At 44.1% G+C, this 22,284-nt stretch overlaps 1 protein-coding gene and 1 long non-coding RNA gene across 2 annotated transcripts in view; one reads left to right on the forward strand and one right to left on the reverse strand.

Annotated features, from left to right (window-relative positions):
* Window positions 1-7,711: 7,711 nt before the first annotated feature.
* LOC124006808 lies at window positions 7,712-21,856 on the reverse strand. Its single transcript, XR_006833839.1, has 3 exons — window positions 21,720-21,856; window positions 13,674-13,756; window positions 7,712-8,131 (listed from the first exon to the last, which is right to left on the reverse strand). It is a non-coding gene; the product is annotated as an uncharacterized LOC124006808 (long non-coding RNA).
* Window positions 20,403-22,284, forward strand: part of LOC124006807 (zinc finger MIZ domain-containing protein 2-like) — a 40,907-nt gene continuing 39,025 nt past the window's right edge. The window contains exon 1 of the mRNA XM_046316974.1: window positions 20,403-21,098. The gene's annotated coding sequence lies outside the window, so the exon portion shown is untranslated. The remainder of the gene's footprint in view (window positions 21,099-22,284) is intronic.

Below are 22,284 nucleotides of genomic sequence, written 5' to 3' on the forward strand. Positions count from 1 at the left end.
CACCAGGTGGTGATTCCCCTCTAATCAGGGACTGATTTAGACCTGGGACACCAGGTGGTGATTCCCCTCTAATCAGGGACTGATTTAAACCTGGGACACCAGGTGGTGATTCCCCTCTAATCAGGGACTGATTTAGACCTGGGACACCAGGTGGGTGATTCCCCTCTAATCAGGGACTGATTTAGACCTGGGACACCAGGTGGTGATTCCCCTCTAATCAGGGACTGATTTAGACCTGGGACACCAGGTGGGTGATTCCCCTCTAATCAGGGACTGATTTAGACCTGGGACACCAGGTGGGTGATTCCCCTCTAATCAGGGACTGATTTAGACCTGGGACACCAAGTGGGTGATTCCCCTCTAATCAGGGACTGATTTAGACCTGGGACACCAAGTGGGTGCAATTAATTATCTGGTAGAACAGAAAACCAGCAGGCTCCGGACCTCGTAGGGCAAGAGTTGAATACCACCGACCTATACACCACACACTACCCTTACCTCACCTGCTGAAGTTACACAGCTTTTTAGTCAGGTTTTAACCTGGATGTATACACTTGAGTCTTAGTAGACTTATACCCTAGACTCTAACCCCAACACCCTTAATCCTATTCGTATCCCTAAACCAGCATAAACTGGATAGTCTTAACACACTTACCCTGAACCCTCATTCAGTTTCTCTATATTATTTATATATCAAGACACACTATGAACTATCTGCTATGAAAGACCTTAGATACAATGATACGCACACTGACTGACCATAGGTCCTCTTGCACTGTTGAGCAATATAGGGAAATGTCCATGCAGTTTGACAATGGATCCATTTTAAGAGGAATGCCCTCCATTTTCCTCTCTCACTTTCTATCTCTCACTACTCATTCTCCATTTTCCTCTCTCACTTTCTATCTCTCACTACTCATTCTCCATTTTCCTCTCTCACGTTCTATCTCTCACTACTCATTCTCCATTTTCCTCTCTCACTTTCTATCTCTCACTACTCATTCTCCATTTTCCTCTCTCACTTTCTATCTCTCACTACTCATTCTCCATTTTCCTCTCTCACTTTCTATCTCTCACTACTCATTCTCCATTTTCCTCTCTCACTTTCTATCTCTCACTACTCATTCTCCATTTTCCTCTCTCACTTTCTATCTCTCACTACTCATTCTCCATTTTCCTCTCTCACTTTCTATCTCTCACTACTCATTCTCCATTTTCCTCTCTCACTTTCTATCTCTCACTACTCATTCTCCATTTTCCTCTCTCACTTTCTCTCTCACTACTCATTCTCCATTTTCCTCTCTCACTTTCTATCTCTCACTACTCATTCTCCATTTTCCTCTCTCACTTTCTATCTCTCACTACTCATTCTCCATTTTCCTCTCTCACTTTCTATCTCTCACTACTCATTCTCCATTTTCCTCTCTCACTTTCTATCTCTCACTACTCATTCTCCATTTTCCTCTCTCACTTTCTATCTCTCACTACTCATTCTCCATTTTCCTCTCTCACTTTCTATCTCTCACTACTCATTCTCCATTTTCCTCTCTCACTTTCTATCTCTCACTACTCATTCTCCATTTTCCTCTCTCACTTTCTATCTCTCACTACTCATTCTCCATTTTCCTCTCTCACTTTCTATCTCTCACTACTCATTCTCCATTTTCCTCTCTCACTTTCTATCTCTCACTACTCATTCTCCATTTTCCTCTCTCACTTTCTATCTCTCACTACTCATTCTCCATTTTCCTCTCTCACTTTCTATCTCTCACTACTCATTCTCCATTTTCCTCTCTCACTTTCTATCTCTCACTACTCATTCTCCATTTTCTCCATCCCTCTCTTCCTGTTTTAACCCTCTTTCATGTATTCTTCCCATTCATCATCTCTTTCATTCCCCTCTTATTCTTTCTCTCTCCTTGACCACTCACCTCCTTCTCTTTTCTCCTCCTCCCTACTTTTCCCTCTCTTCCACCTCCTGTGCCAAATGTAAACAAACTTTTGGGAGATGAGAAATTACTATTATATTATATAAAAACAGTGTATAAGCTTTGCTAGTAACTTATGAAGAGACAAGGTAAAAAATGCCTACTGGTCTGGTGGGGATCTCTTTCGGACTAAGTAAAGGATTTATTTATTTTCGCATAGTGTTCTGTTTGTTTTTTAATCATTTATTCATTCAATAAAGACATTGTTGGTGTCATCGTGTAAGCCTTCAAATGCTTTTCAGGTATCTCATATCTTACATATGAATAACTTATTAATAACATATATCACGGGTGTGTCAGCAGTGCTCAGTTTATTTTACCAATAAACATTGTGACGTCATCAACACTCATTCCGATTAGCTGGGCCTGGCTCCCCTGTGGGTGGGCCTGGCTCCAAAGCAGGTGGGCCTGGCTCCAAAGCGGGTGGGCCTGGCTCCAAAGTGGGTGGGTCTGGCTCCCCTGTGGGTGGGCTCCAAAGTGGGTGGGCCTGGTTCCCTGTGGGTGGGCCTGGCTCCCTGTGGGTGGGCCTGGCTCCCTGTGGGTGGGCCTGGCTCCTCTGTGGGTGGGCCTGGCTCCTCTGTGGGTGGGCCTGGCTCCAAAGCAGGTGGGCCTGGCACCAAAGTGGGTGGGCCTGGCTTCAAAGCAGGTGGGCCTGGCTCCCCTGTGGGTGGGCCTGGCTCCAAAGCAGGTGGGCCTGGCTCCAAAGTGGGTGGGCCTGGCTCCAAAGCAGGTGGGCCTGGCTCCAAAGTGGGTGGGCCTGGCTCCCTGTGGGTGGGCCTGGCTCCAAAGCAGGTGGGCCTGGCTCCAAAGCAGGTGGGCCTGGCTCCAAAGTGGGTGGGCCTGGCTCCAAAGCAGGTGGGCCTGGCTCCAAAGCAGGTGGGCCTGGCTCCAAAGCAGGTGGGCCTGGCTCCAAAGTGGGTGGGCCTGGCTCCCTGTGGGTGGGCCTGGCTCCCTGTGGGTGGGCCTGACTCCAAAGCAGGTGGGCCTGGCTCCAAAGCAGGTGGGCCTGGCTCCAAAGCAGGTGGGCCTGGCTCCAAAGTGGGTGGGCATTTGCTTCCCAGGCCATAATGAATGTATTTCAATTGACTGATTTACCCTAATGAACTGTAAACCAGTCAAATCTTTGAAATTGTTTAACGTTAGGTTTATATGTTTCTTCAGTACCAGTCAGACGTTTGGACAAACCTACTCATTCAAGGGTTTTTTCTTTATTTTATTATTTTCTACATTGTAAAATAATAGTGATGACATCAAAACTATGAATTAACACATATGGAATCATGTAGAAGGACAAACTTGTCCTAACTTTTGACTGGTACTGTAAGTCACACAAATATTTGTTTAATTTAAAAGCCGTACTGATGCTGGTACAAAACTGTTAGTGGCTCTCTTGGTTTTAGGAGGTAAAGATCGGTGTATGCACCCTGATGACAGTACAGTGTTAGATCCAACATCATGTCTTTACCCATCTTACCAGTGAGGTCTCGGAGAGCCTTTTGGTTTCTCCCTACAATGTTACCACTGACATGCACAACTTTCTCCAGGGTATTCTGACATGCCCATGTGAGGGAGCCAGACCAGGCAACTAAACTAAATGTTAAGACAGGCTCAATAAACATCTGTAAATTGACTGTAAAACAGATTGATTAACACTCAGCCTTCTAAGTTTACACAGAAAACAGTCAAGGGAGGGTGGAAGGAGGAGGAGGAGGGTGTAGGGAGGAATGGAAGGAGGAGGAGGAGGGTGTCGGGAGGAATGGAAGGAGGAGGAGGAGGGTGTCGGGAGGAATGGAAGGAGGAGGAGGAGGGTGTCGGGAGGAATGGAAGGAGGAGGAGGAGGGTGTATGGAGGAATGGAAGGAGGAGGAGGAGGGTGTCGGGAGGAATGGAAGGAGGAGGAGGAGGGTGTCGGGAGGAATGGAAGGAGGAGGAGGAGGGTGTCGGGAGGAATGGAAGGAGGAGGAGGAATGGAAGGAGGGGGTGTCGGGAGGAATGGAAGGAGGAGGAGGAGGGTGTCGGGAGGAATGGAAGGAGGAGGGGTGTCGGGAGGAATGGAAGGAGGAGGAGGAGGGTGTCGGGAGGAATGGAAGGAGGAGGAGGAGGGTGTCGGGAGGAATGGAAGGAGGAGGAGGAGGGTGTCGGGAGGAATGGAAGGAGGAGGAGGAGGGTGTCGGGAGGAATGGAAGGAGGAGGAGGAGGGTGTAGGGAGGAATGGAAGGAGGAGGAGGAGGGTGTCGGGAGGAATGGAAGGAGGAGGAGGAGGAGGGTGTCGGGAGGAATGGAAGGAGGAGGGTGTCGGGAGGAATGGAAGGAGGAGGAGGAGGGTGTCGGGAGGAATGGAAGGAGGAGGAGGAGGGTGTAGGGGAGGAATGGAAGGAGGAGGAGGAGGGTGTCGGGAGGAATGGAGGAGGAGGAGGAGGAGGGTGAAGGGGAGGAATGGAAGGAAGGAGGAGGAGGAGGGTGTCGGGAGGAATGGAAGGAGGAGGAGGAGGAGGAATGGAAGGAGGAGGGAGGGTGTAGGGAGGAATGGAAGGAGGAGGAGGAGGGTGTCGGGAGGAATGGAAGGAGGAGGGTGTCGGAAGGAATGGAAGGAGGAGGAGGAGGGTGTCGGGAGGAATGGAAGGAGGAGGAGGAAGGGTGAGGAGGAGGAGGAATGGAATGGAAGGAGGAGGAGGAGGAGGGTGTCGGGAGGAATGGAGGAGGAGGAGGAGGGGTCGGGAGGAATGGAAGGAGGAGGAATGGAAGGAAGGAGGAGGAGGAGGGTGTCGGGAGGAATGGAAGGAGGAGGAGGAGGGTGTCGGGAGGAATGGAAGGAGGAGGAGGAGGGTGTCGGGAGGAATGGAAGGAGGAGGGGTCGGGAGGAATGGGTGAGGGTGTCGGGAGGGGAGGAATGGAAGGAGGAGGAGGAGGGTGTCGGGAGGAATGGAAGGAGGAGGAGGAGGGTGTCGGAAGGAATGGAAGGAGGAGGAGGAGGGTGTCGGGAGGAATGGAAGGAGGAGGAGGAGGGTGTCGGGAGGAATGGAAGGAGGAGGGTGTAGGGAGGAATGGAAGGAGGAGGAGGAGGGTGTAGGGAGGAATGGAAGGAGGAGGAGAAGGGTGTAGGGAGGAATGGAAGGAGGAGGAGGGTGTAGGGAGGAATGGAAGGAGGAGGAGGAGGGTGTAGGGAGGAATGGAAGGAGGAGGAGGAGGGTGTCGGGAGGAATGGAAGGAGGAGGAGGAGGGTGTCGGGAGGAATGGAAGGAGGAGGAGGAGGGTGTCGGGAGGAATGGAAGGAGGAGGAGGAGGGTGTCGGGAGGAATGGAAGGAGGAGGAGGAGGGTGTCGGGAGGAATGGAAGGAGGAGGAGGAGGGTGTCGGGAGGAATGGAAGGAGGAGGAGGAGGGTGTCGGGAGGAATGGAAGGAGGAGGAGGAGGGTGTAGGGAGGAATGGAAGGAGGAGGAGGAGGGTGTAGGGAGGAATGGAATTGATTCACACTATAATATAAACATCTGTAAATTGACTGTAAAACAGATTGATTAATACTCAGCCTTCTAAGTTTACACAGACAGCACAGCCTGGAATGAGATTTTGACTGTTGACTCCAAAATGTTACCTTATTATCCACTATGTGCCGAGCTACTTACAGTGTATTCGTAAAGTATTCAGACCCCTTCCCTTTTTACACATTTTTTGAGCTCAGGTGCATCCTGTTTCCATTGATCATCGTTGAGATATTTCTACAACATGATTGGAGTCCACCTGTGGTAAATTCAATTGATTGGACATGATTTTGGAAAGGCACACACCAGTCTATGTTCTCACAGTTGACAGTGCATGTCAGAGCAAAAACCAAGCCATGGGGCCGAAGGAATTGTCGGTAGAGCTCCGAGACAGGATTGTGTCGAGGCACAGATCTGGGGAAGGGTATCAGAAAATGTCTGCAGCATTGAAGGTCCCCAAGAACACAGTGGCCTCCATCATTCTTAAATGGATGAAGTTTGGAACCACCAAGACTCTTCCTAGAGCTGACCGCCCGGCCAAGCTGCACTTGGCCAAGATCCCAATGGTCACTCTGATAGAGCTTCAGAGATCCTCTATGGAGATGGGAGAACCATCCAGAAGGACAACCATATCTGCAGCACTCCACCAATCAGACCTTTATGGTAGAGTGGCCAGATGGGAGCCACTCCTCAGTAAAAGGCACATGGCAGCCCACATTGAGTTTGCCCAAAGGCACCTAAAGGACTCAGACCATGAGAAACAAGATTCTCTGGTCTGATGAAACCAAGATTGAACTCTTTGTCCTGAATGGCAAGAGTCACATCTGGAGGAAACCTGGCACCATCCCTACGGTGAAGCATGGTGGTGGCAGCATCATGCTGTGGGGATGATTTTCAGCGGCAGGGACTGGAAGACTAGTCAGGATTCAGGGAAAGATGAACGCAGCAAAGTACAGAGAGATCCTTGATGAAAACCTGCTCCAGAGTGCTCTGGACCCAAATCTGTCATCAAGGCAAAGGGTGGCTACATTTAAGAATCTCATATATAAAATACAATTTTTGTTTACATCCCTGTTAATTAGCATTTCTCCTTTGCCAAGATAATCCATACACCTGACAGGTGTGGCATATCAAGAAACTGATTAAACAGCATGATCATTACACATGTGCACCTTGTGCTGGGGACACTAAAAGGCCACTCTAAAATGTGCAGTTTTGTCACGCAACAGTTTTGAGGGATCGTGCAATTTGCATGCAGACTGCAGGAATGTCAATCAGAGCTGTTTCCAGATCATTTAATGTTAATTTCTCTACCATAAGCCGCTTCCAATGTGGTTTTAGAGAATTTGTCAGTACGTCCAACAGGACTCCGAACCGCAGACCAAACCAGCCCAGGACCTCCACATCCAGCTTGTTCATCTGCGGGATTGTCTGAGACCAGACACTTGGACAGTTGATGAAACCCACCATGGTAGTGTGTGTATGTGTGTCTCACCATGGTAGTGTGTGTATGTGTGTCTCACCATGGTAGTGTGTGTATGTGTGTCTCACCATGGTAGTGTGTGTATGTGTGTCTCACCATGGTAGTGTGTGTATGTGTGTCTCACCATGGTGTCTCACCATGGTAGTGTGTGTATGTGTGTCTCACCATGGTAGTGTGTGTATGTGTGTCTCACCATGGTAGTGTGTGTATGTGTGTCTCACCATGGTAGTGTGTGTATGTGTGTCTCACCATGGTAGTGTGTGTATGTGTGTCTCACCATGGTAGTGTGTGTATGTGTGTCTCACCATGGTAGTGTTCTCCATATAGACGTTGTTCTCAAGATGGCAGAGGCCATCATGGGGTGTGACTATACCAGCCAGTCTGCTGTCCAACGCCAGTTGATGAAACTGAGGACTATATCAGTCTGTAACAAAGCCCTTTTGTGGGGAAAACTCATTCTGATTGGCTGGGTCTGGCCAGTGACAGATTTACTTATATGAACTGTAACAGTACAATCATACAAATTGTTGCATGTTGCGTTTATGTTTTTGTTCAGTATATATGTTGTTGGTTTTGTCTTTGAAATAACACCAAAATGAAGTCAGATTCATCCAGATGAATCTATATAATCAAGTTGTCACGTTGACACTGAGAAGTGTTAAGAATATAACCAGAAGATGATGGCAATTGCATCAAAGAAGCAACTTTAGCTGAATGATTTCCGAATGCGCAGTTTATTTCTGAAGAATATAAATAGCCTATGTTAGTTTCAGAACGTATCTAGAAAGCTTCGCTGACTGAACGCGAAAATTCTGAAAATGAAAGTGAAATGTAGTCTTGGTTGATGGGGATTATTACAAGCACGTCGCCTGTGTATATGACGTATAAAACCTTACATTGACTCACTTTTTTTCAATGCATACCTTTGATAATTTATCATTCTCACATTTAGCCAGGGGCGCAACTTTGGTTGCGTCCGCATGGTCCTAAAACACACCTTTGCATTATTTTTTATCCCATTCCAATACAACATCACAACAACGTGCAAGTTGGCTATGTGAAAGAGTTGTGAAAGAATAATCGTCAATTCTGCTCTTGAACAGAAGGTGGCAGTGAAGTACAGTAGTCCACAGGCCACGCGCCTCCTCATTCTGCAGCGTACCATTTCCCATTTGTGCTGATCTGAAAACACAGAATATGAGACAAGGAAAGGATGGGCTATTAGGACACAGCATCTGTCTTTCATCAACATGTTTCTGAGCAGATGGAGCAGCTGTGTGTGCCTGAGTGAGTGTGTGTGTGTGTGTGTGTGTGTGTGTGTGTGTGTGTGTGTGTGTGTGTGTGTGTGTGTGTGTGTGTGTGTGTGTGTGCGTGCGTGCGTGCGTGCGTGCGTGCGTGCGTGCGTGCGTGCGTGCGTGCGTGCGTGCGTGTGTGGGCGTCTACCTGTATGTGTGTGTGTGTGTGTTAAAACACCGACACAGGTGTGTAGGGTCAGTAGGGCAGTCTGCAGCAGTGAGTGTAGAGAGGCAGAGAGGCAGATGGCAGCTGTATCGGCTTACCTTAGGCATGTGGTCTGCAGATATGAGGGGGGAAACCAGGGACTACCCATGTGCTGGAGCAGGATATTGTGTGAGCAGTACTGTCTGTGTCTTTACATGCACAAATTGAGTGTGTGTGTGTACAGTGCATTCAGAAAGTATTCAGACCCCTTCCCTTTTTCCACATTTTGTTACATTACAGCCTTATTCTAAAATGAATTCAATTGTTTTGCTTTTCTCATCAAAAACTGAAATATTACATTAACATAAGTATTCAGACCCTTTACTCAGTACTTTGTTGAAGCACTTTTGGCAGCGATTACAGCCTTGAGTCTTCCTGGGTATGGCGCTAAAAGCTTGGCACAACTGTATTTGGGGAGTTTCTCCCATTCTTCTCTGCAGATCCTCTCAACCACTGTTATGTTGGATGGGGAGCGTTTGCTGCACAGCTATTTTCAGGTCTCTCCAAAGATGTTCGATCGGGTTCATGTCCAGGCTCTCGCTGGGCCACTCAAGGACATTGAGACTTGTCCCGAAGCCACTCCTGCATTGTCTTGCCTGTGTGCTTAGGGTCGTTGTCCTGTTGGAAGGTGAACATTCGTCCCAGTTTGAGGTCTCATGGCTTGATCTTTGCTCTGACATGCACTATCAACTGTGGGACTTTATATTGACAGGTGTGTGCCTTGCCAAATCATGTCCAATCAATTAGATGTACTGCAGGTGGACTCCAATCAAGTTGTAGAAGCATCTCAAGGATGATCAATGGAAACAGGATGCATCTGAGCTCAATTTTCGAGTATCATAGGGAGGGGTCTGAATACTTATTTTTAATACATTTGCAAAAAAAATATAAAATACATTTTTTTAACTTTGTCATGAATGGGGTATTGTGTGTAGATTGATGAGGGAAAATGTTAATCTAATCCATTTTAGAATAAGGCTGTAACGTAACAAAAAATATATATTTTTTACAGATGTTTGAAGCTTGTGGACCAAAACCACTGTTTGAAGCTGATGGACCAAAAAAGTAACTTTGTTTTGGTCCACCAGCTTCAAACAGTTTTCAAGACGATATCTGTTGTTATTTAAAATATATTTCACAGCAATTTAGATGGTATAATTCCCTACACTATTCACTGCTTGTTTTCTCACATAAACTGAGATTTATGTGAGAACAGTGTAGAATATTTGCATCCAGGAAATAACAGAGCGATTTTCACTAAATAACACAGCCACAAAGTGATTTTGACAGCAGACTTCAGCGGAGAAATCAATAGGCAAATATCACAGCCAATCACAACACTGGCTGGTAAGTAATACTGTGAAACACAACCATTCCCAAATTTCTGAAAACCTGTTTTCACTTTGTCATTATGGGGTATTGTGTGTAGATTGATGAGGGAAAACAATATATTTAATCCATTTTTAGAATAAGTCTGTAACATAACTAAATGTGAAAAAAGTCAAGGGGTCTGAATACTTTCCGAATGCACTGTATGTGTGTATTTCTGTATGTAGACTTACTCTTCCTGCCTTACTCTGTGTGTGTGTGTGTGTGTGTGTGTGTGTGTGTGTGTGTGTGTGTGTGTGTGTGTGTGTGTGTGTGTGTGTGTGTGTGTGTGTGTGTGTGTGTGTGTGTGTGTGTGTGTGTGTGTGTGTGTGTGTGTGTGTGTGTGTGTGTGTGTGTGTTATTGTGGGTCAGCCATTTCTGTGGAATGTTCCCCCCCTTGGCTAGAGAGGAGTCACCACAATGGAATGTACTGAGAAACCAGAAAAACACAACACTGACTAAAAAAGGCTAGAAAATGAAGAAATACTTTGTGTGTGTCAATCTATCATTTGTAAAATAATGTTAGAGGGTTTAAGAGACAGAAGCTTAGCACAGGAGAAAGAGAAATGGAAAGAGAGAGAGAGGAGGGGGGGGGCGACTGCTCGAGAGCAGAGCTTTCCTTCCCTTTGTCTCCGTCATCAGTTCCACCAATAGCAGTGCAGACAGACATCGTCACATAAACCCAGTGGTATTCACACGCTCTCTCTCCTCCTTCTTTTCTCTTTTGTCCCCACTTTTTCTCCCCCACCTCTCTCTTTCTCTCTCCGCCTCCTCTCTCTCTCCTCCCCCTCCCTCCATCTCTTCTCTGCTTAGAGATTATCTAGAGGTCCGATTGCCGCAGCAGTGATCCTCATGTCTCGACCACACACACAAAGGGGAAAGTCAGATCAGTACTGAAGCACTGTTTTTTATTTTTATTTATTTTACCTTTATTTAACCAGGCAAGTCAGTTAAGAACAAATTCTTATTTTCAATGACAGCCTGGGAACAGTGGGTTAACTGCCTGTTCAGGGGCAGAACGACAGATTTGTACCTTGTCAGCTCGGGGGTTTGAACTTGCAACCTTCCGGTTACTAGTCCAACGCTCTAACTACTAGGCTACCCTGCCGCCCCAGGGTAGCCTAGTAGTTGTGTCCTGTTTCAAATTAAATAAAATGCTATTGGTCGCATACACATATTTTGCATATGTTATTGCGGTTGTAGTGAAATGTTCAACAGTGCAGTAATACTTAACAATACACAATAATACGTACAAATCTAAAAGTAAAAGAATGGAATTAAGAAATATAGAACTATTAGGACGAGCAATGTCGGAGTCCAGAGTATGTAGGTATGTATGTATATACAGTGCCTTGCGAAAGTATTCGGCCCCCTTGAACTTTGCGACCTTTTGCCACATTTCAGGCTTCAAACATAAAGATATAAAACTGTATTTTTTTGTGAAGAATCAACAACAAGTGGGACACAATCATGAAGTGGAACGACATTTATTAGATATTTCAAACTTTTTTAACAAATCAAAAACTGAAAAATTGGGCGTGCAAAATTATTCAGCCCCTTTACTTTCAGTGCAGCAAACTCTCTCCAGAAGTTCAGTGAGGATCTCTGAATGATCCAATGTTGACCTAAATGACTAATGATGATAAATACAATCCACCTGTGTGTAATCAAGTCTCCGTATAAATGCACCTGCACTGTGATAGTCTCAGAGGTCCGTTAAAAGCGCAGAGAGCATCATGAAGAACAAGGAACACACCAGGCAGGTCCGAGATACTGTTGTGAAGAAGTATAAAGCCAGATTTGGATACAAAAAGATTTCCCAAGCTTTAAACATCCCAAGGAGCACTGTGCAAGCGATAATATTGAAATGGAAGGAGTATCAGACCACTGCAAATCTACCAAGACCTGGCCGTCCTTCTAAACTTTCAGCTCATACAAGGAGAAGACTGATCAGAGATGCAACCAAGAGGCCCATGATCACTCTGGATGAACTGCAGAGATCTACAGCTGAGGTGGGAGACTCTGTCCATAGGACAGCAATCAGTCATATATTGCACAAATCTGGCCTTTATGGAAGAGTGGCAAGAAGAAAGCCATTTCTTAAAGATATCCATAAAAAGTGTTGTTTAAAGTTTGCCACAAGCCACCTGGGAGACACACCAAACATGTGGAAGAAGGTGCTCTGGTCAGATGAAACCAAAATTGAACTTTTTGGCAACAATGCAAAACGTTATGTTTGGCGTAAAAGCAACACAGCTCATCACCCTGAACACACCATCCCCACTGTCAAACATGGTGGTGGCAGCATCATGGTTTGGGCCTGCTTTTCTTCAGCAGGGACAGGGAAGATGGTTAAAATTGATGGGAAGATGGATGGAGCCAAATACAGGACCATTCTGGAAGAAAACCTGATGGAGTCTGCAAAAGACCTGAGACTGGGACGGAGATTTGTCTTCCAACAAGACAATGATCCAAAACATAAAGCAAAATCTACAATGGAATGGGTCAAAAATAAACATATCCAGGTGTTAGAATGGCCAAGTCAAAGTCCAGACCTGAATCCAATCGAGAATCTGTGGAAAGAACTGAAAACTGCTGTTCACAAATGCTCTCCATCCAACCTCACTGAGCTCGAGCTGTTTTGCAAGGAGGAATGGGAAAAAATTTCAGTCTCTCGATGTGCAAAACTGATAGAGACATACCCCAAGCGACTTACAGCTGTAATCGCAGCAAAAGGTGGCGCTACAAAGTATTAACTTAAGGTGGCTGAATAATTTTGCACGCCCAATTTTTCAGTTTTTGATTTGTTAAAAAAGTTTGAAATATCCAATAAATGTCGTTCCACTTCATGATTGTGTCCCACTTGTTGTTGATTCTTCACAAAAAATACAGTTTTATATCTTTATGTTTGAAGCCTGAAATGTGGCAAAAGGTCGCAAAGTTCAAGGGGGCCGAATACTTTCGCAAGGCTCTGTATATGTATATATATATATACATATATATATACAGTATGTGTGATGGGATGTATAGACATTATGGACAATATGAATAGAATATGTAGTATATCTGTAGAATATGTAGGATAGAATAGTATATGTACAGTAATAGGATGGCCTTGACTAGAATACAGTTTCATACATATGAAATTTGGAAGTGACCAGTGTTCCATGTCAATGTACATAGGGCAGCAGCCTCTAAGGTGTAGGGTTGAGTAACCAGGTGGGTGCCGGCTAGTGACAGTGACTAAGTTTAGGGCAGTGGTACTGGGTGGAGGCTGGCTATGGATGGCTATTGGTCCGAAGGCCTTGAGATAGAAGCTGTTTTTCAGTCTCTGGGTCTCAGCTTTGATGCACCTGTGCTGATCTCGCATTCTGGATGATAGCGGGGTGAACAGGCCATGGCTCGGGTGTCTGAGGTCCTTCCTGTGACATGGGGTGCTAGAGGTGTCCTGGAGGGCAGGCTGTGTGCCCCCGGTGATGCGTTTTGCAGACCGCACCACCCTCTGAAGAGCCTTGCATTTGCCATGTCTGTGTAGGTGGACCATTTCAGATTGTTTGTGTCTGTGTGTGTGTGTGTTTGTGTACATGCTTGAGTGTGTGGTTTCAATCCGTGTGTTAGTTTGTGAAGTGGAGACAGGACGAGTTCCCATGACATTGCTATATTACTGCAGTGGACTGGAATGGTGAGTTGGTGTGTGTGGTGTATGTGTGTGTGTGTTCGTGCTGCAGCAGGTTGTGAGGGGAGGGGGCACAGGAGGGAGCTGGAGAAGGGGGTAGGGAGGAATGGAAGGAGGAGGAGGAGGGGGCACTGATATGGATAGCGGAGAGAAATATGAAGAAAAGGAAAGGATATCTACCTGTTTCCAGGGCAACGGAAAACTGCAGGTCGGAGTGTTTTCTTCACGCTATGCTGCCCTCTAGCAGAGTACTGCAGACACTTCTACACACACACACACACACAGACTTACCTCAGTCAGTGCATACTGAGCAGTGTGTCCTTGCTTCTAAATCTCTCTGCCAGTGATGGGCTATGAACAGTTATGTACCTGCCACTGCCTAACTTTGTGTTGAACATAAGGTTAGGACTGTATATGTAAGGTGTGTGTGTGTCTGACCCCCACTTCCCCCCCCCCAGCTTTAGTTTATAACCACTACATGTTTATGAATCATCTATAAGGAATGAATCATCTATAAGGAATGAATCATCTATAAGGAATGAATCATCTATAAGGAATGAATCATCTATAAGCAGAGTAGTAGTACTCAGTCTTGTGTGATGGTCTCATCTGACACCATCCCCAGATACTTTCTCCCCTCCCTCCCTCCCTCCCTCCCTCCCTCCCTCCCTCCCTCCCTCCCTCCCTCCCTCCCTCCCTCCCTCCCTCCCTATTCAATTCCAATTTAAGGGGCTTTATTGGCATGGGAAACATAGGTTTACTTGCCAAAGCAAGTGAAATAGATAATAAACAAAAGTGAAATAAAAATACTCAGTTAACAATACACTCACAACAGTTCCCAAAGAATAAAGACATTTCAAATATTATATTATGTCTATATACAGTGTTGTAATGATGTGTAAATAGTTAAAGTACAAAAGTGAAAATAAATTACTGCTGTGATGTCACACTGTGGTATTTCACCCAATAGATATGGGAGTTTATCAAAATTGGATTTGCTTTTGAATTCTTTGTGGGTCTGTGTAATCTGGGGGAAATATGTATATCTAATATGGTCATACATTTGGCAGGAGGTTCGGAAGTTCATCTCAGTTTCCACCTAATTTTGTCGGCAGTGTGCACATAGTCTTCTCTCGGTCCTTCTGTAGCTCAGTTGGTAGAGCATGGCGATTATAACGCCAGGGTATTTGGTTCGATCCCCGGGACCACCCATACGTAGAATGTATGCACACATGACTGTAAGTCGCTTTGGATAAAAGCGTCTGCTAAATGGCATATATATTGAGAGCCAGGTCTGGCTTTGGAGGCCTTTCTCAATAGCAAGGCTATGCCCACTGAGTCTGTACATAGTCAAAATGTCCTTAATATTTGGTCTGTGTACTCTCTGTTTAGGGCCAAATAGCATTCTAGTTTGCTCTGTTTCCAATGTGTCAAGGAATTATCTTTTTGTTTTCTCATTATTTGGTTGGGTCTGATTGTGTTGGTCATGGGGCTCTGAAGGGTCTGTTCGTGTTTGTGAACGAAGCCTCAGGACCAGCTTGCTTAGGAGGCTTTTCTCCAGGTTAATTTCTCTGTAGGGGTTGGTTTTGTTTTGGACAGTTTGGGAATCGCTTCCGTTTAGGTGGTTGTACTTTAGGTGGAAGACTTACAGAAAACGTTTGACCCCTGTCATTGCCAACAAAGGGTATATAACAAAATATTGAGATAAACTTTTGTTATTGACCAAATACTTATTTTCCACCATAATTTGCAAATAAATTCATTAAAAATCCTACAATGTGATTTTCTGGATTTTTTCTCTCATTTTGTCTGTCATAGTTGAAGTGTACCTGTGATGAACATTACAGGCCTCTCTCATCTTTTTAAGTGGGAGAACTTGCACCATTGGTGGCTGACTAAATACTTTTTTGCCCCACTGTATGTATGATTCCCAATCAGCGACAACAATAGACAGCTGTCCCTGATTGAGAACCATACCCGGCCAAAACATAGAACACAAAACATAGAATGCCCACCCTACATCACACCCTGACATAACCAAATAGAGAAATAAAACGTCTCTCTAAGGTCAGGGCGTGACAAGAACTCATATGGCAGGCAAAAACCTGAGAAAAATTCCAACCAGGAAGTGGAAAATCTGAGATTTGTAGTTTTTCAACTCTTTGCCTATCCAAGATACAGTGTAAATTTGGTCCGATTGCACTTCATAAGGCTTCCACTAGATGTCAACAGTCTTTAGAACCTTGTTTGAGGCTTCTACTGTGAAGGAGGGGGGAATGAGAGCTGATTGAGTCAGGTGTCTGGCAGAGTGCCATGAGCTCATTCAGGCGCACTCCCATGATAGGTAGCTGCATTCCATTGCATTTCTAAAGACAAAGGAATTCTCCGGTTGAAACGTTATTGAAGAATTATGTTAAAAACATCCTAAATATTGATTCTATACTTCATTTGACATGTTTCTACGAACTGTAATGGAATTTTTTGACTTTTCGTCTGACCTGCGCGTCTTGAATTTGTGAACTCAAGGCGTGAACAAAAAGGAGGTATTTGGACATAAATGATGGACAAACATTTATTGTGGAACTGGGATTCCTGGGAGTGCATTCTGATGAAGATCATCAAAGGTAAGTGAATATTTATAACGCTATTTCTGACTTTTACTGACTCCACAATATGTTGGATATCTGTATGGCATGTTTTGTGTCTGAGCGCCGTACTCAGATTATTGCATGGTGTGCTTTTTCCGTAAAGCTTTTTTGAAATCTGACAAAGCGGTTGCATTAAGGAGAAGTTTATCTAAAATGCCATGCATAACACTTGTATTTTCATCAACATTTATGTTGAGTATTTCTGTAAAATCATGTAAAACATAAAATCATTTATGTTGAGTATTTCTGCAAAATCACTGGATGTTTTGGAAGCAAAACATTACTGAACGTAATGCGCCAATATAAACTGAGATTTTTGGATATAAATATGAACTTTATCGAACAAAACATACATGTATTGTGTAACATGAAGTCCTATGAGTGTCATCTGATGAAGATCATCAAAGGTTAGTGATTCATTTTATCTCTATTTCTGCTTTTTGTGACTCTTTGGCTGGAAAAATGGCTGTGTTTTCTGTGACTAGGTACTGACCTAACATAATCATTTGGTGTGCTTTCGTCGTAAAGCCCTTTTGAAATCGGACACTGTGGTGGGATTAACAACAAGTTTTTCTTTAAAATCGTGTAAAATACTTGAATGTTTGAGGAATTTTAATAATGAGATTTATGTTGTTTGAATTTGGTGCCCTGCACTTTCACTGGCTGTTGTCATATCGATCCTGGGAGCGGGATCTAAGCCATAAGAAGTTAAATAATGTTGAGGTTAGTGTCCTATATATTTACTTGCAAAAAAATGCAAGTTTACCTACATTTACTCAACTCTATATTTATATTTTTTGCAGAAGAACTAAGGAGCCCATGAGCTCACCTCTCTCTCTCTCACACACACGTTTCCTTGTGTTTTTGGGCTACTGAGTGGCGCAGCGGTCTAAGGCACTGCATTTCAGTGCAAGAGGCATCACTACAGTCCCTGGTTCGATTCCAGGCTGTATCACATCTTGCTTTGATTCAGAGTCCCACAGGGCGGTGCATAATTGGCCCAGCATCTTCCAAGTTTGGCCGGGGTTGGCTGTCATTGTATATAAGAATTTGTTCTTCGCTGACTTAGTGTGCCCTAGATACAAAATACATAAATAACATAAACAAATGTGTATTGCTCTGACCTGACAGCATGAGGTCAGCTATGCTTAACAGCACCTCTCATCGATTGTTCTCCTCAGTCCTCACCACCCTCTGTCTCTATTATCCACTTCCTGTCGTTCCCTCACGACCCCCCTCTCTTTCGTTCCCTGTCCACCGCACTTTCTCCCTCCCACCCTATCCACCCCCCCTTCTCTCTCCATCACCTCTCTTTCTACACCCCTCTGCCCTCTCTCTCCCGCTACAACACTCCTCCCCCCTCTCTCTCCTGATATGTGATTGCCTTAGGGTGGAACTGATGGAACATACCAACCGCACTAGACCAAAGGAAGAGGGAAGGGACAGAAAGGAAGGAAAGACGTTTTGTTTCCATCTTGACACATTTTAAAGCCTGTGTTCTCTACTACAGCAGTGTTTCTCAAAGTAATCGTCAGGAACTCCCAGTCGTTTCACATGTGTAACTGTTAACTTCCACCACTAGCATCTGATTCAGCTAATTTAGGGCTCACTGATTAGCTCATTCACTGAATCAGGCTATGGAATTAAACAACTTTGGGTTTGCGGTTCCTGAGAACAAGTTTGTTGAGAAACAATGATACATAGTTGAAGTCGGAAGTTTACATACGCAGGGCAGAAATTTGTTGGAAAGGTGGCATCCTATGACGGTGCCAAGCTGAAAGTCACTGAGCTCTTTAGTAAGGCCATTCTACTGCCAATGTTTGTCTTTGGAGATTGCATGGCTGTGTGCTCGATTTTATACACCTGTTAGCAACGGGTGTGACTGAAATAGCCGAATCCACCAATTTGAAGGGGTGTCCACATACCTTTGTACATGTAGTGTACTTGTGGCTACAGAATTGAATAGATCAAACAAATAACTCTAATCTGCTCATATTTTATCACAGCTCAGCTCAGCCAGCATTACATCAAAGTCATAGCCCATTTGTTCTGCAACAACAACCACTCAAACTAAAACTTGTAAATAACTCCAATACTTATTTGGTTCCTGGATCGGTAATGTAAACACTGTTATGTTGCACGACTGGTTGATTCAGGAACCAATGATAGAATTGTTCTGTTCCAACCCAAGTGGCTTGTCTGCCGCTGAATATAAACAAACATACTGCATCATGTCTTTAATCCCAATGCCTGATTATAGACCAATAAACCATCCTGCTGTCCGAAAACATACTCATACTTTTGTTCAATGAAACTATTGGGCTAGCCCATTCCCCTCTGCCATGCTCGTTCATTGTCATGGCAAACAGACTGTTATCAATGTAAGTTCATACAGTTAATACAGTTGAAGTCGTAAGTTTACATATACTTAGGTTGCAGTCATTAAAACTCGCTTTTCAACTACTCCACAAATTTACAAACTATAGTTTTGGCAAGTCGGTTAGGACATCTACTTTGTGCATGACACAAGTCATTTTTCCAACAATTGTTTACAGACAGATTATTTCACTGTTTACATATACTAAATTGACTGTGCCTTTAAACAGCTTGGAAAAATCCTGAAAATTATGTTATGGGTTTAGAAGCTTTTGATAGTCTAATTGACATAATTTGAGTCAATTGGAGGTGTACCTGTGGATGTATTTCAAGGCCAACCTTCAAGCTCAGTGCCTCTTTGCTTGACATCATGGGAAAATCAAAAGAAATCAGCCAAGACCCCAGAATTTGTTTTTATAGAGTCTGGTTCTTCCTTGGGAGAAATTGCCAAACACCTGAAGGTACCACGTTCATCTGTACCAACAATAGTATGCAGGTATAAACACCATGGGACCACACAGATGTCATACCACTAAGGAAGGAGACATGTTCTGTTTCTTAGAGATGAACGCACTGCACTTAGGTGCGAAAAGTGCAAATCAATCCCAGAACAACAGCAAAGGACCTTGTGAAGATGCTGGAGGAAACAGGTACAAAAGTATCTATAGCCACAGTAAAACGAGGCCTATATTGACATGACCTGAAAGGCTGCCCAGCAAGGAAGAAGCCTCCTCTCCAAAACCACCATAAAAAAGCCAGACTGCGGTTTGCAACTGCACATGGGGACAAAGACCGTACCTTTTAGAGAAATGTCCTCTGCTCTGATGAAACAAAAATAGAACTGTTTGGCCATAATGACCATAGTTATGTTTTGAGGAAAAAGGGGGTGGCTTGCAAGCCGAAGAACACCATCCCAACCGTGAAGCAGCATCATGTTGTGGGGATGCTTTGCTGCAGGAGGGACTGGTGCACTTCATAAAATAGATGGCAACATGAGGTAGGAAAATGATGTGGATATATTGAAGCAACATCTCAAGACATCAGTCAGGAAGTTAAAGCTTGGTCGCAAATGGTTGAGGATGGTACAGAATGTGACTGGTTCTGCCATTCTGTTACTTTAAAGGTCCACATCCCTGAATTGCTCCTCTTTTCAGTTCGCTGCAGCTAGCAACTGAAACAAGTTGCAAAAAAAACTGTTTTATCTCCATCTCTTCATTTAAAGACTCAATCATGGACACACTTACTGACAGTTGTGGCTACTTCGTGTGATGTATTGTTGCCTCTACCTTCATGCCCCTTGTGCTGTTGTCTGTGCCCAATAATGTTTGTACCATGTTTCGTGCTGCTACCATGTTGCTACCATGCTGTGTTTTCATGTGTTGCTGCCATACTATGTTGTCGTTTTTAGGTGTCTCTTTATGTAGTGTTGTAGTGTCTCTCTTGTCGTGGTGTGTGTTTTGTCCTATATTTTTATTTAATTGTTTATTTTTAATCATAGCCCCTGTCCCTGCAGGAGGCATTTTGCCTTCTGGTAGGCTGTCATTGTAAATAAGAATTTGTTCTTAACTGACTTGCCTAGTTAAATAAATAAAATCTATCTTTATAGGGCTATATTCAATAGAGCAGGGATTTATACGTTTTGTTCTATGATATAATCAGTCAGTTAACATGACCTTGGTGAATATTATGAGAATTCACAAAAAAAATAGCTGATGAAGATTATCTCATAGAACAAATCGTTTAAAATTTCATAAACATGTGTTTACCACAGATCTTATTTTCAGAGTTTATTCAAAACCCTTCAAAAACGCCATTCATTTCCCCCATATTCTTTGTCAACGAACCATGGCGGAGGTAGTGCCTTCAAAAGGACCATAACTATTTCTCTCTTTAAAAAGCATTACCATTAGATTATTCTCAAATAGGTATAATATACTATAGGCCTAAACAAAACGTAATCGCCAGTGGGAATCTGATTAACGATCGTTACAGAACCGAAGTCACCGTGGAGGCAGGGGTGACGTCTCCGTCGATGACTCCTGGAATGATCAGCTACTCTGGTCTAGGGGCGAGAAGTCAGCCGGGAGCGAGCCTTGTGGAGGGTGTGTGAAAAATGCCTTTCTCCCGTCAGAGAAACCAGACCCGTGATCTCTTGAATTTATTATAGCTGGTTTGCCATTGTGCAATAGTCAGGGAGGTATGCAATCCAGTTTCTAGGCGAACACGGCCACTCAGAGCAAGGACTAACAACACAGCGATTCGTCTCAGTTGTGTGCATGGTTACATTCCGAGTAGTGACGATCGGTTCGAGGCGGATCAAGTAGTGAGTGATACGAATCATTTGAGTTGCATTGGAATACGCTGCCAGCTACAGTTTTGAAAGGGAAACGATTCGTCACAATTGCAGACATGGGCGCTACAACTTGAAGATAGACGAGGCAAACTGTTGCGGGATACAAGGAAAAATAACGAACATAGCCTAATTTTCTTGCTTTTACCCACCGACATTTTATTGGAGCTATCTAAGCAGCTGAAGAATACGGAATCAAGTACACAATTCTAACCACGGGTAGAGTCAAAGGTAAGCCCCCAGCAATGAAACCAGATGGCTAGGCTAGCATTGTTGAATAGGCTAATTTAGCCACTAGCTTAAGCTATTTGCTAATATATCCCAGGCTAAATATGCAGTCAAAAGGTTGTATAATGTTAGAGCATTGTGCATTTCGGTTGGTTTTTTACAAGCGCTCAGTACACGTTACACATCTAACTATAAATGGTTTAGTAATGCCTTGTTACCTAACCTTACCTACCGTTCATTATTCAAGTTGAGCAACACAAGTTAGGAAAAAAGTCGATGGTTTATTCGCTAAGTTTGTATTGAAAAAGTATGAATTTTCAGCACCCCACGGAAGGACCGCTGTTGTACAGGACAAAGATAGGTACAGGTAAGCGTCATAAAAATGTCATTTTTTATCAAAAGTATCGACCCAATGTTGCTGCAAATAAATCTTGCGACCAATGATCAAAACTCAACTCCGCCTCGATATGAGAACAAGAGTTGAACGTTCCTCGGCTAACAAGACATACGCTAATTTAGCTACAAAGTAGCTAGCCTAATTCCGCTGTTGAGTCCGTTTTATCTGCATGGGGAAATAAATGACAGGATAGATAGAGGCTGGTTGTATAAAAGGCCTAAACAAACCGTGTTGCAACACCTCTGGGCAGCCTCCCGATAAAGGAATTGCAAGGTGAAACAAAATGTCTTCCATTGTTACTTCAAGCCGAGCAGCACGTTTAACATGGTGGCTACAATGTAGCACTGACTGCTTTGGAATTCTCTTGACATCTGTGACGTTTTAAGCGACGTACGCTTTCAGTAGATTACATGTCTGTGCATTAACTACGTTGTATCTGTGCAAAGTGTAACCACAGTAGGCGAGGTCGATGTTTTTCCAGCTGTGCGTGGATTAGGTTGAATGTTTGCGTGTTAGGCTACAACAAATAAACTTGTCAGTGTGTATCCTGTGATCCATCTCTTGTCATGATGAGATCTGAGATGCTAAGTAGCCTAGCGCCAAAAAGCTTCACCCATCATGAGAATAGTAGTAATTTAGCTCCTTACATTTTTTTTAACGCAGTCAAATAATATTATTAATGAGGAATTTGTATATGTAAATGGTGGTGTTTGCACACTTATACCCAGACCTACAAGTATAACGATACACCAATAACAACACTCTGGAATTTGTTTAAAATCAGTTGTATCC

Source organism: Oncorhynchus gorbuscha, linkage group LG20 (assembly GCF_021184085.1).
Source record: "Oncorhynchus gorbuscha isolate QuinsamMale2020 ecotype Even-year linkage group LG20, OgorEven_v1.0, whole genome shotgun sequence".
Taxonomy (NCBI): domain Eukaryota; kingdom Metazoa; phylum Chordata; class Actinopteri; order Salmoniformes; family Salmonidae; genus Oncorhynchus; species Oncorhynchus gorbuscha.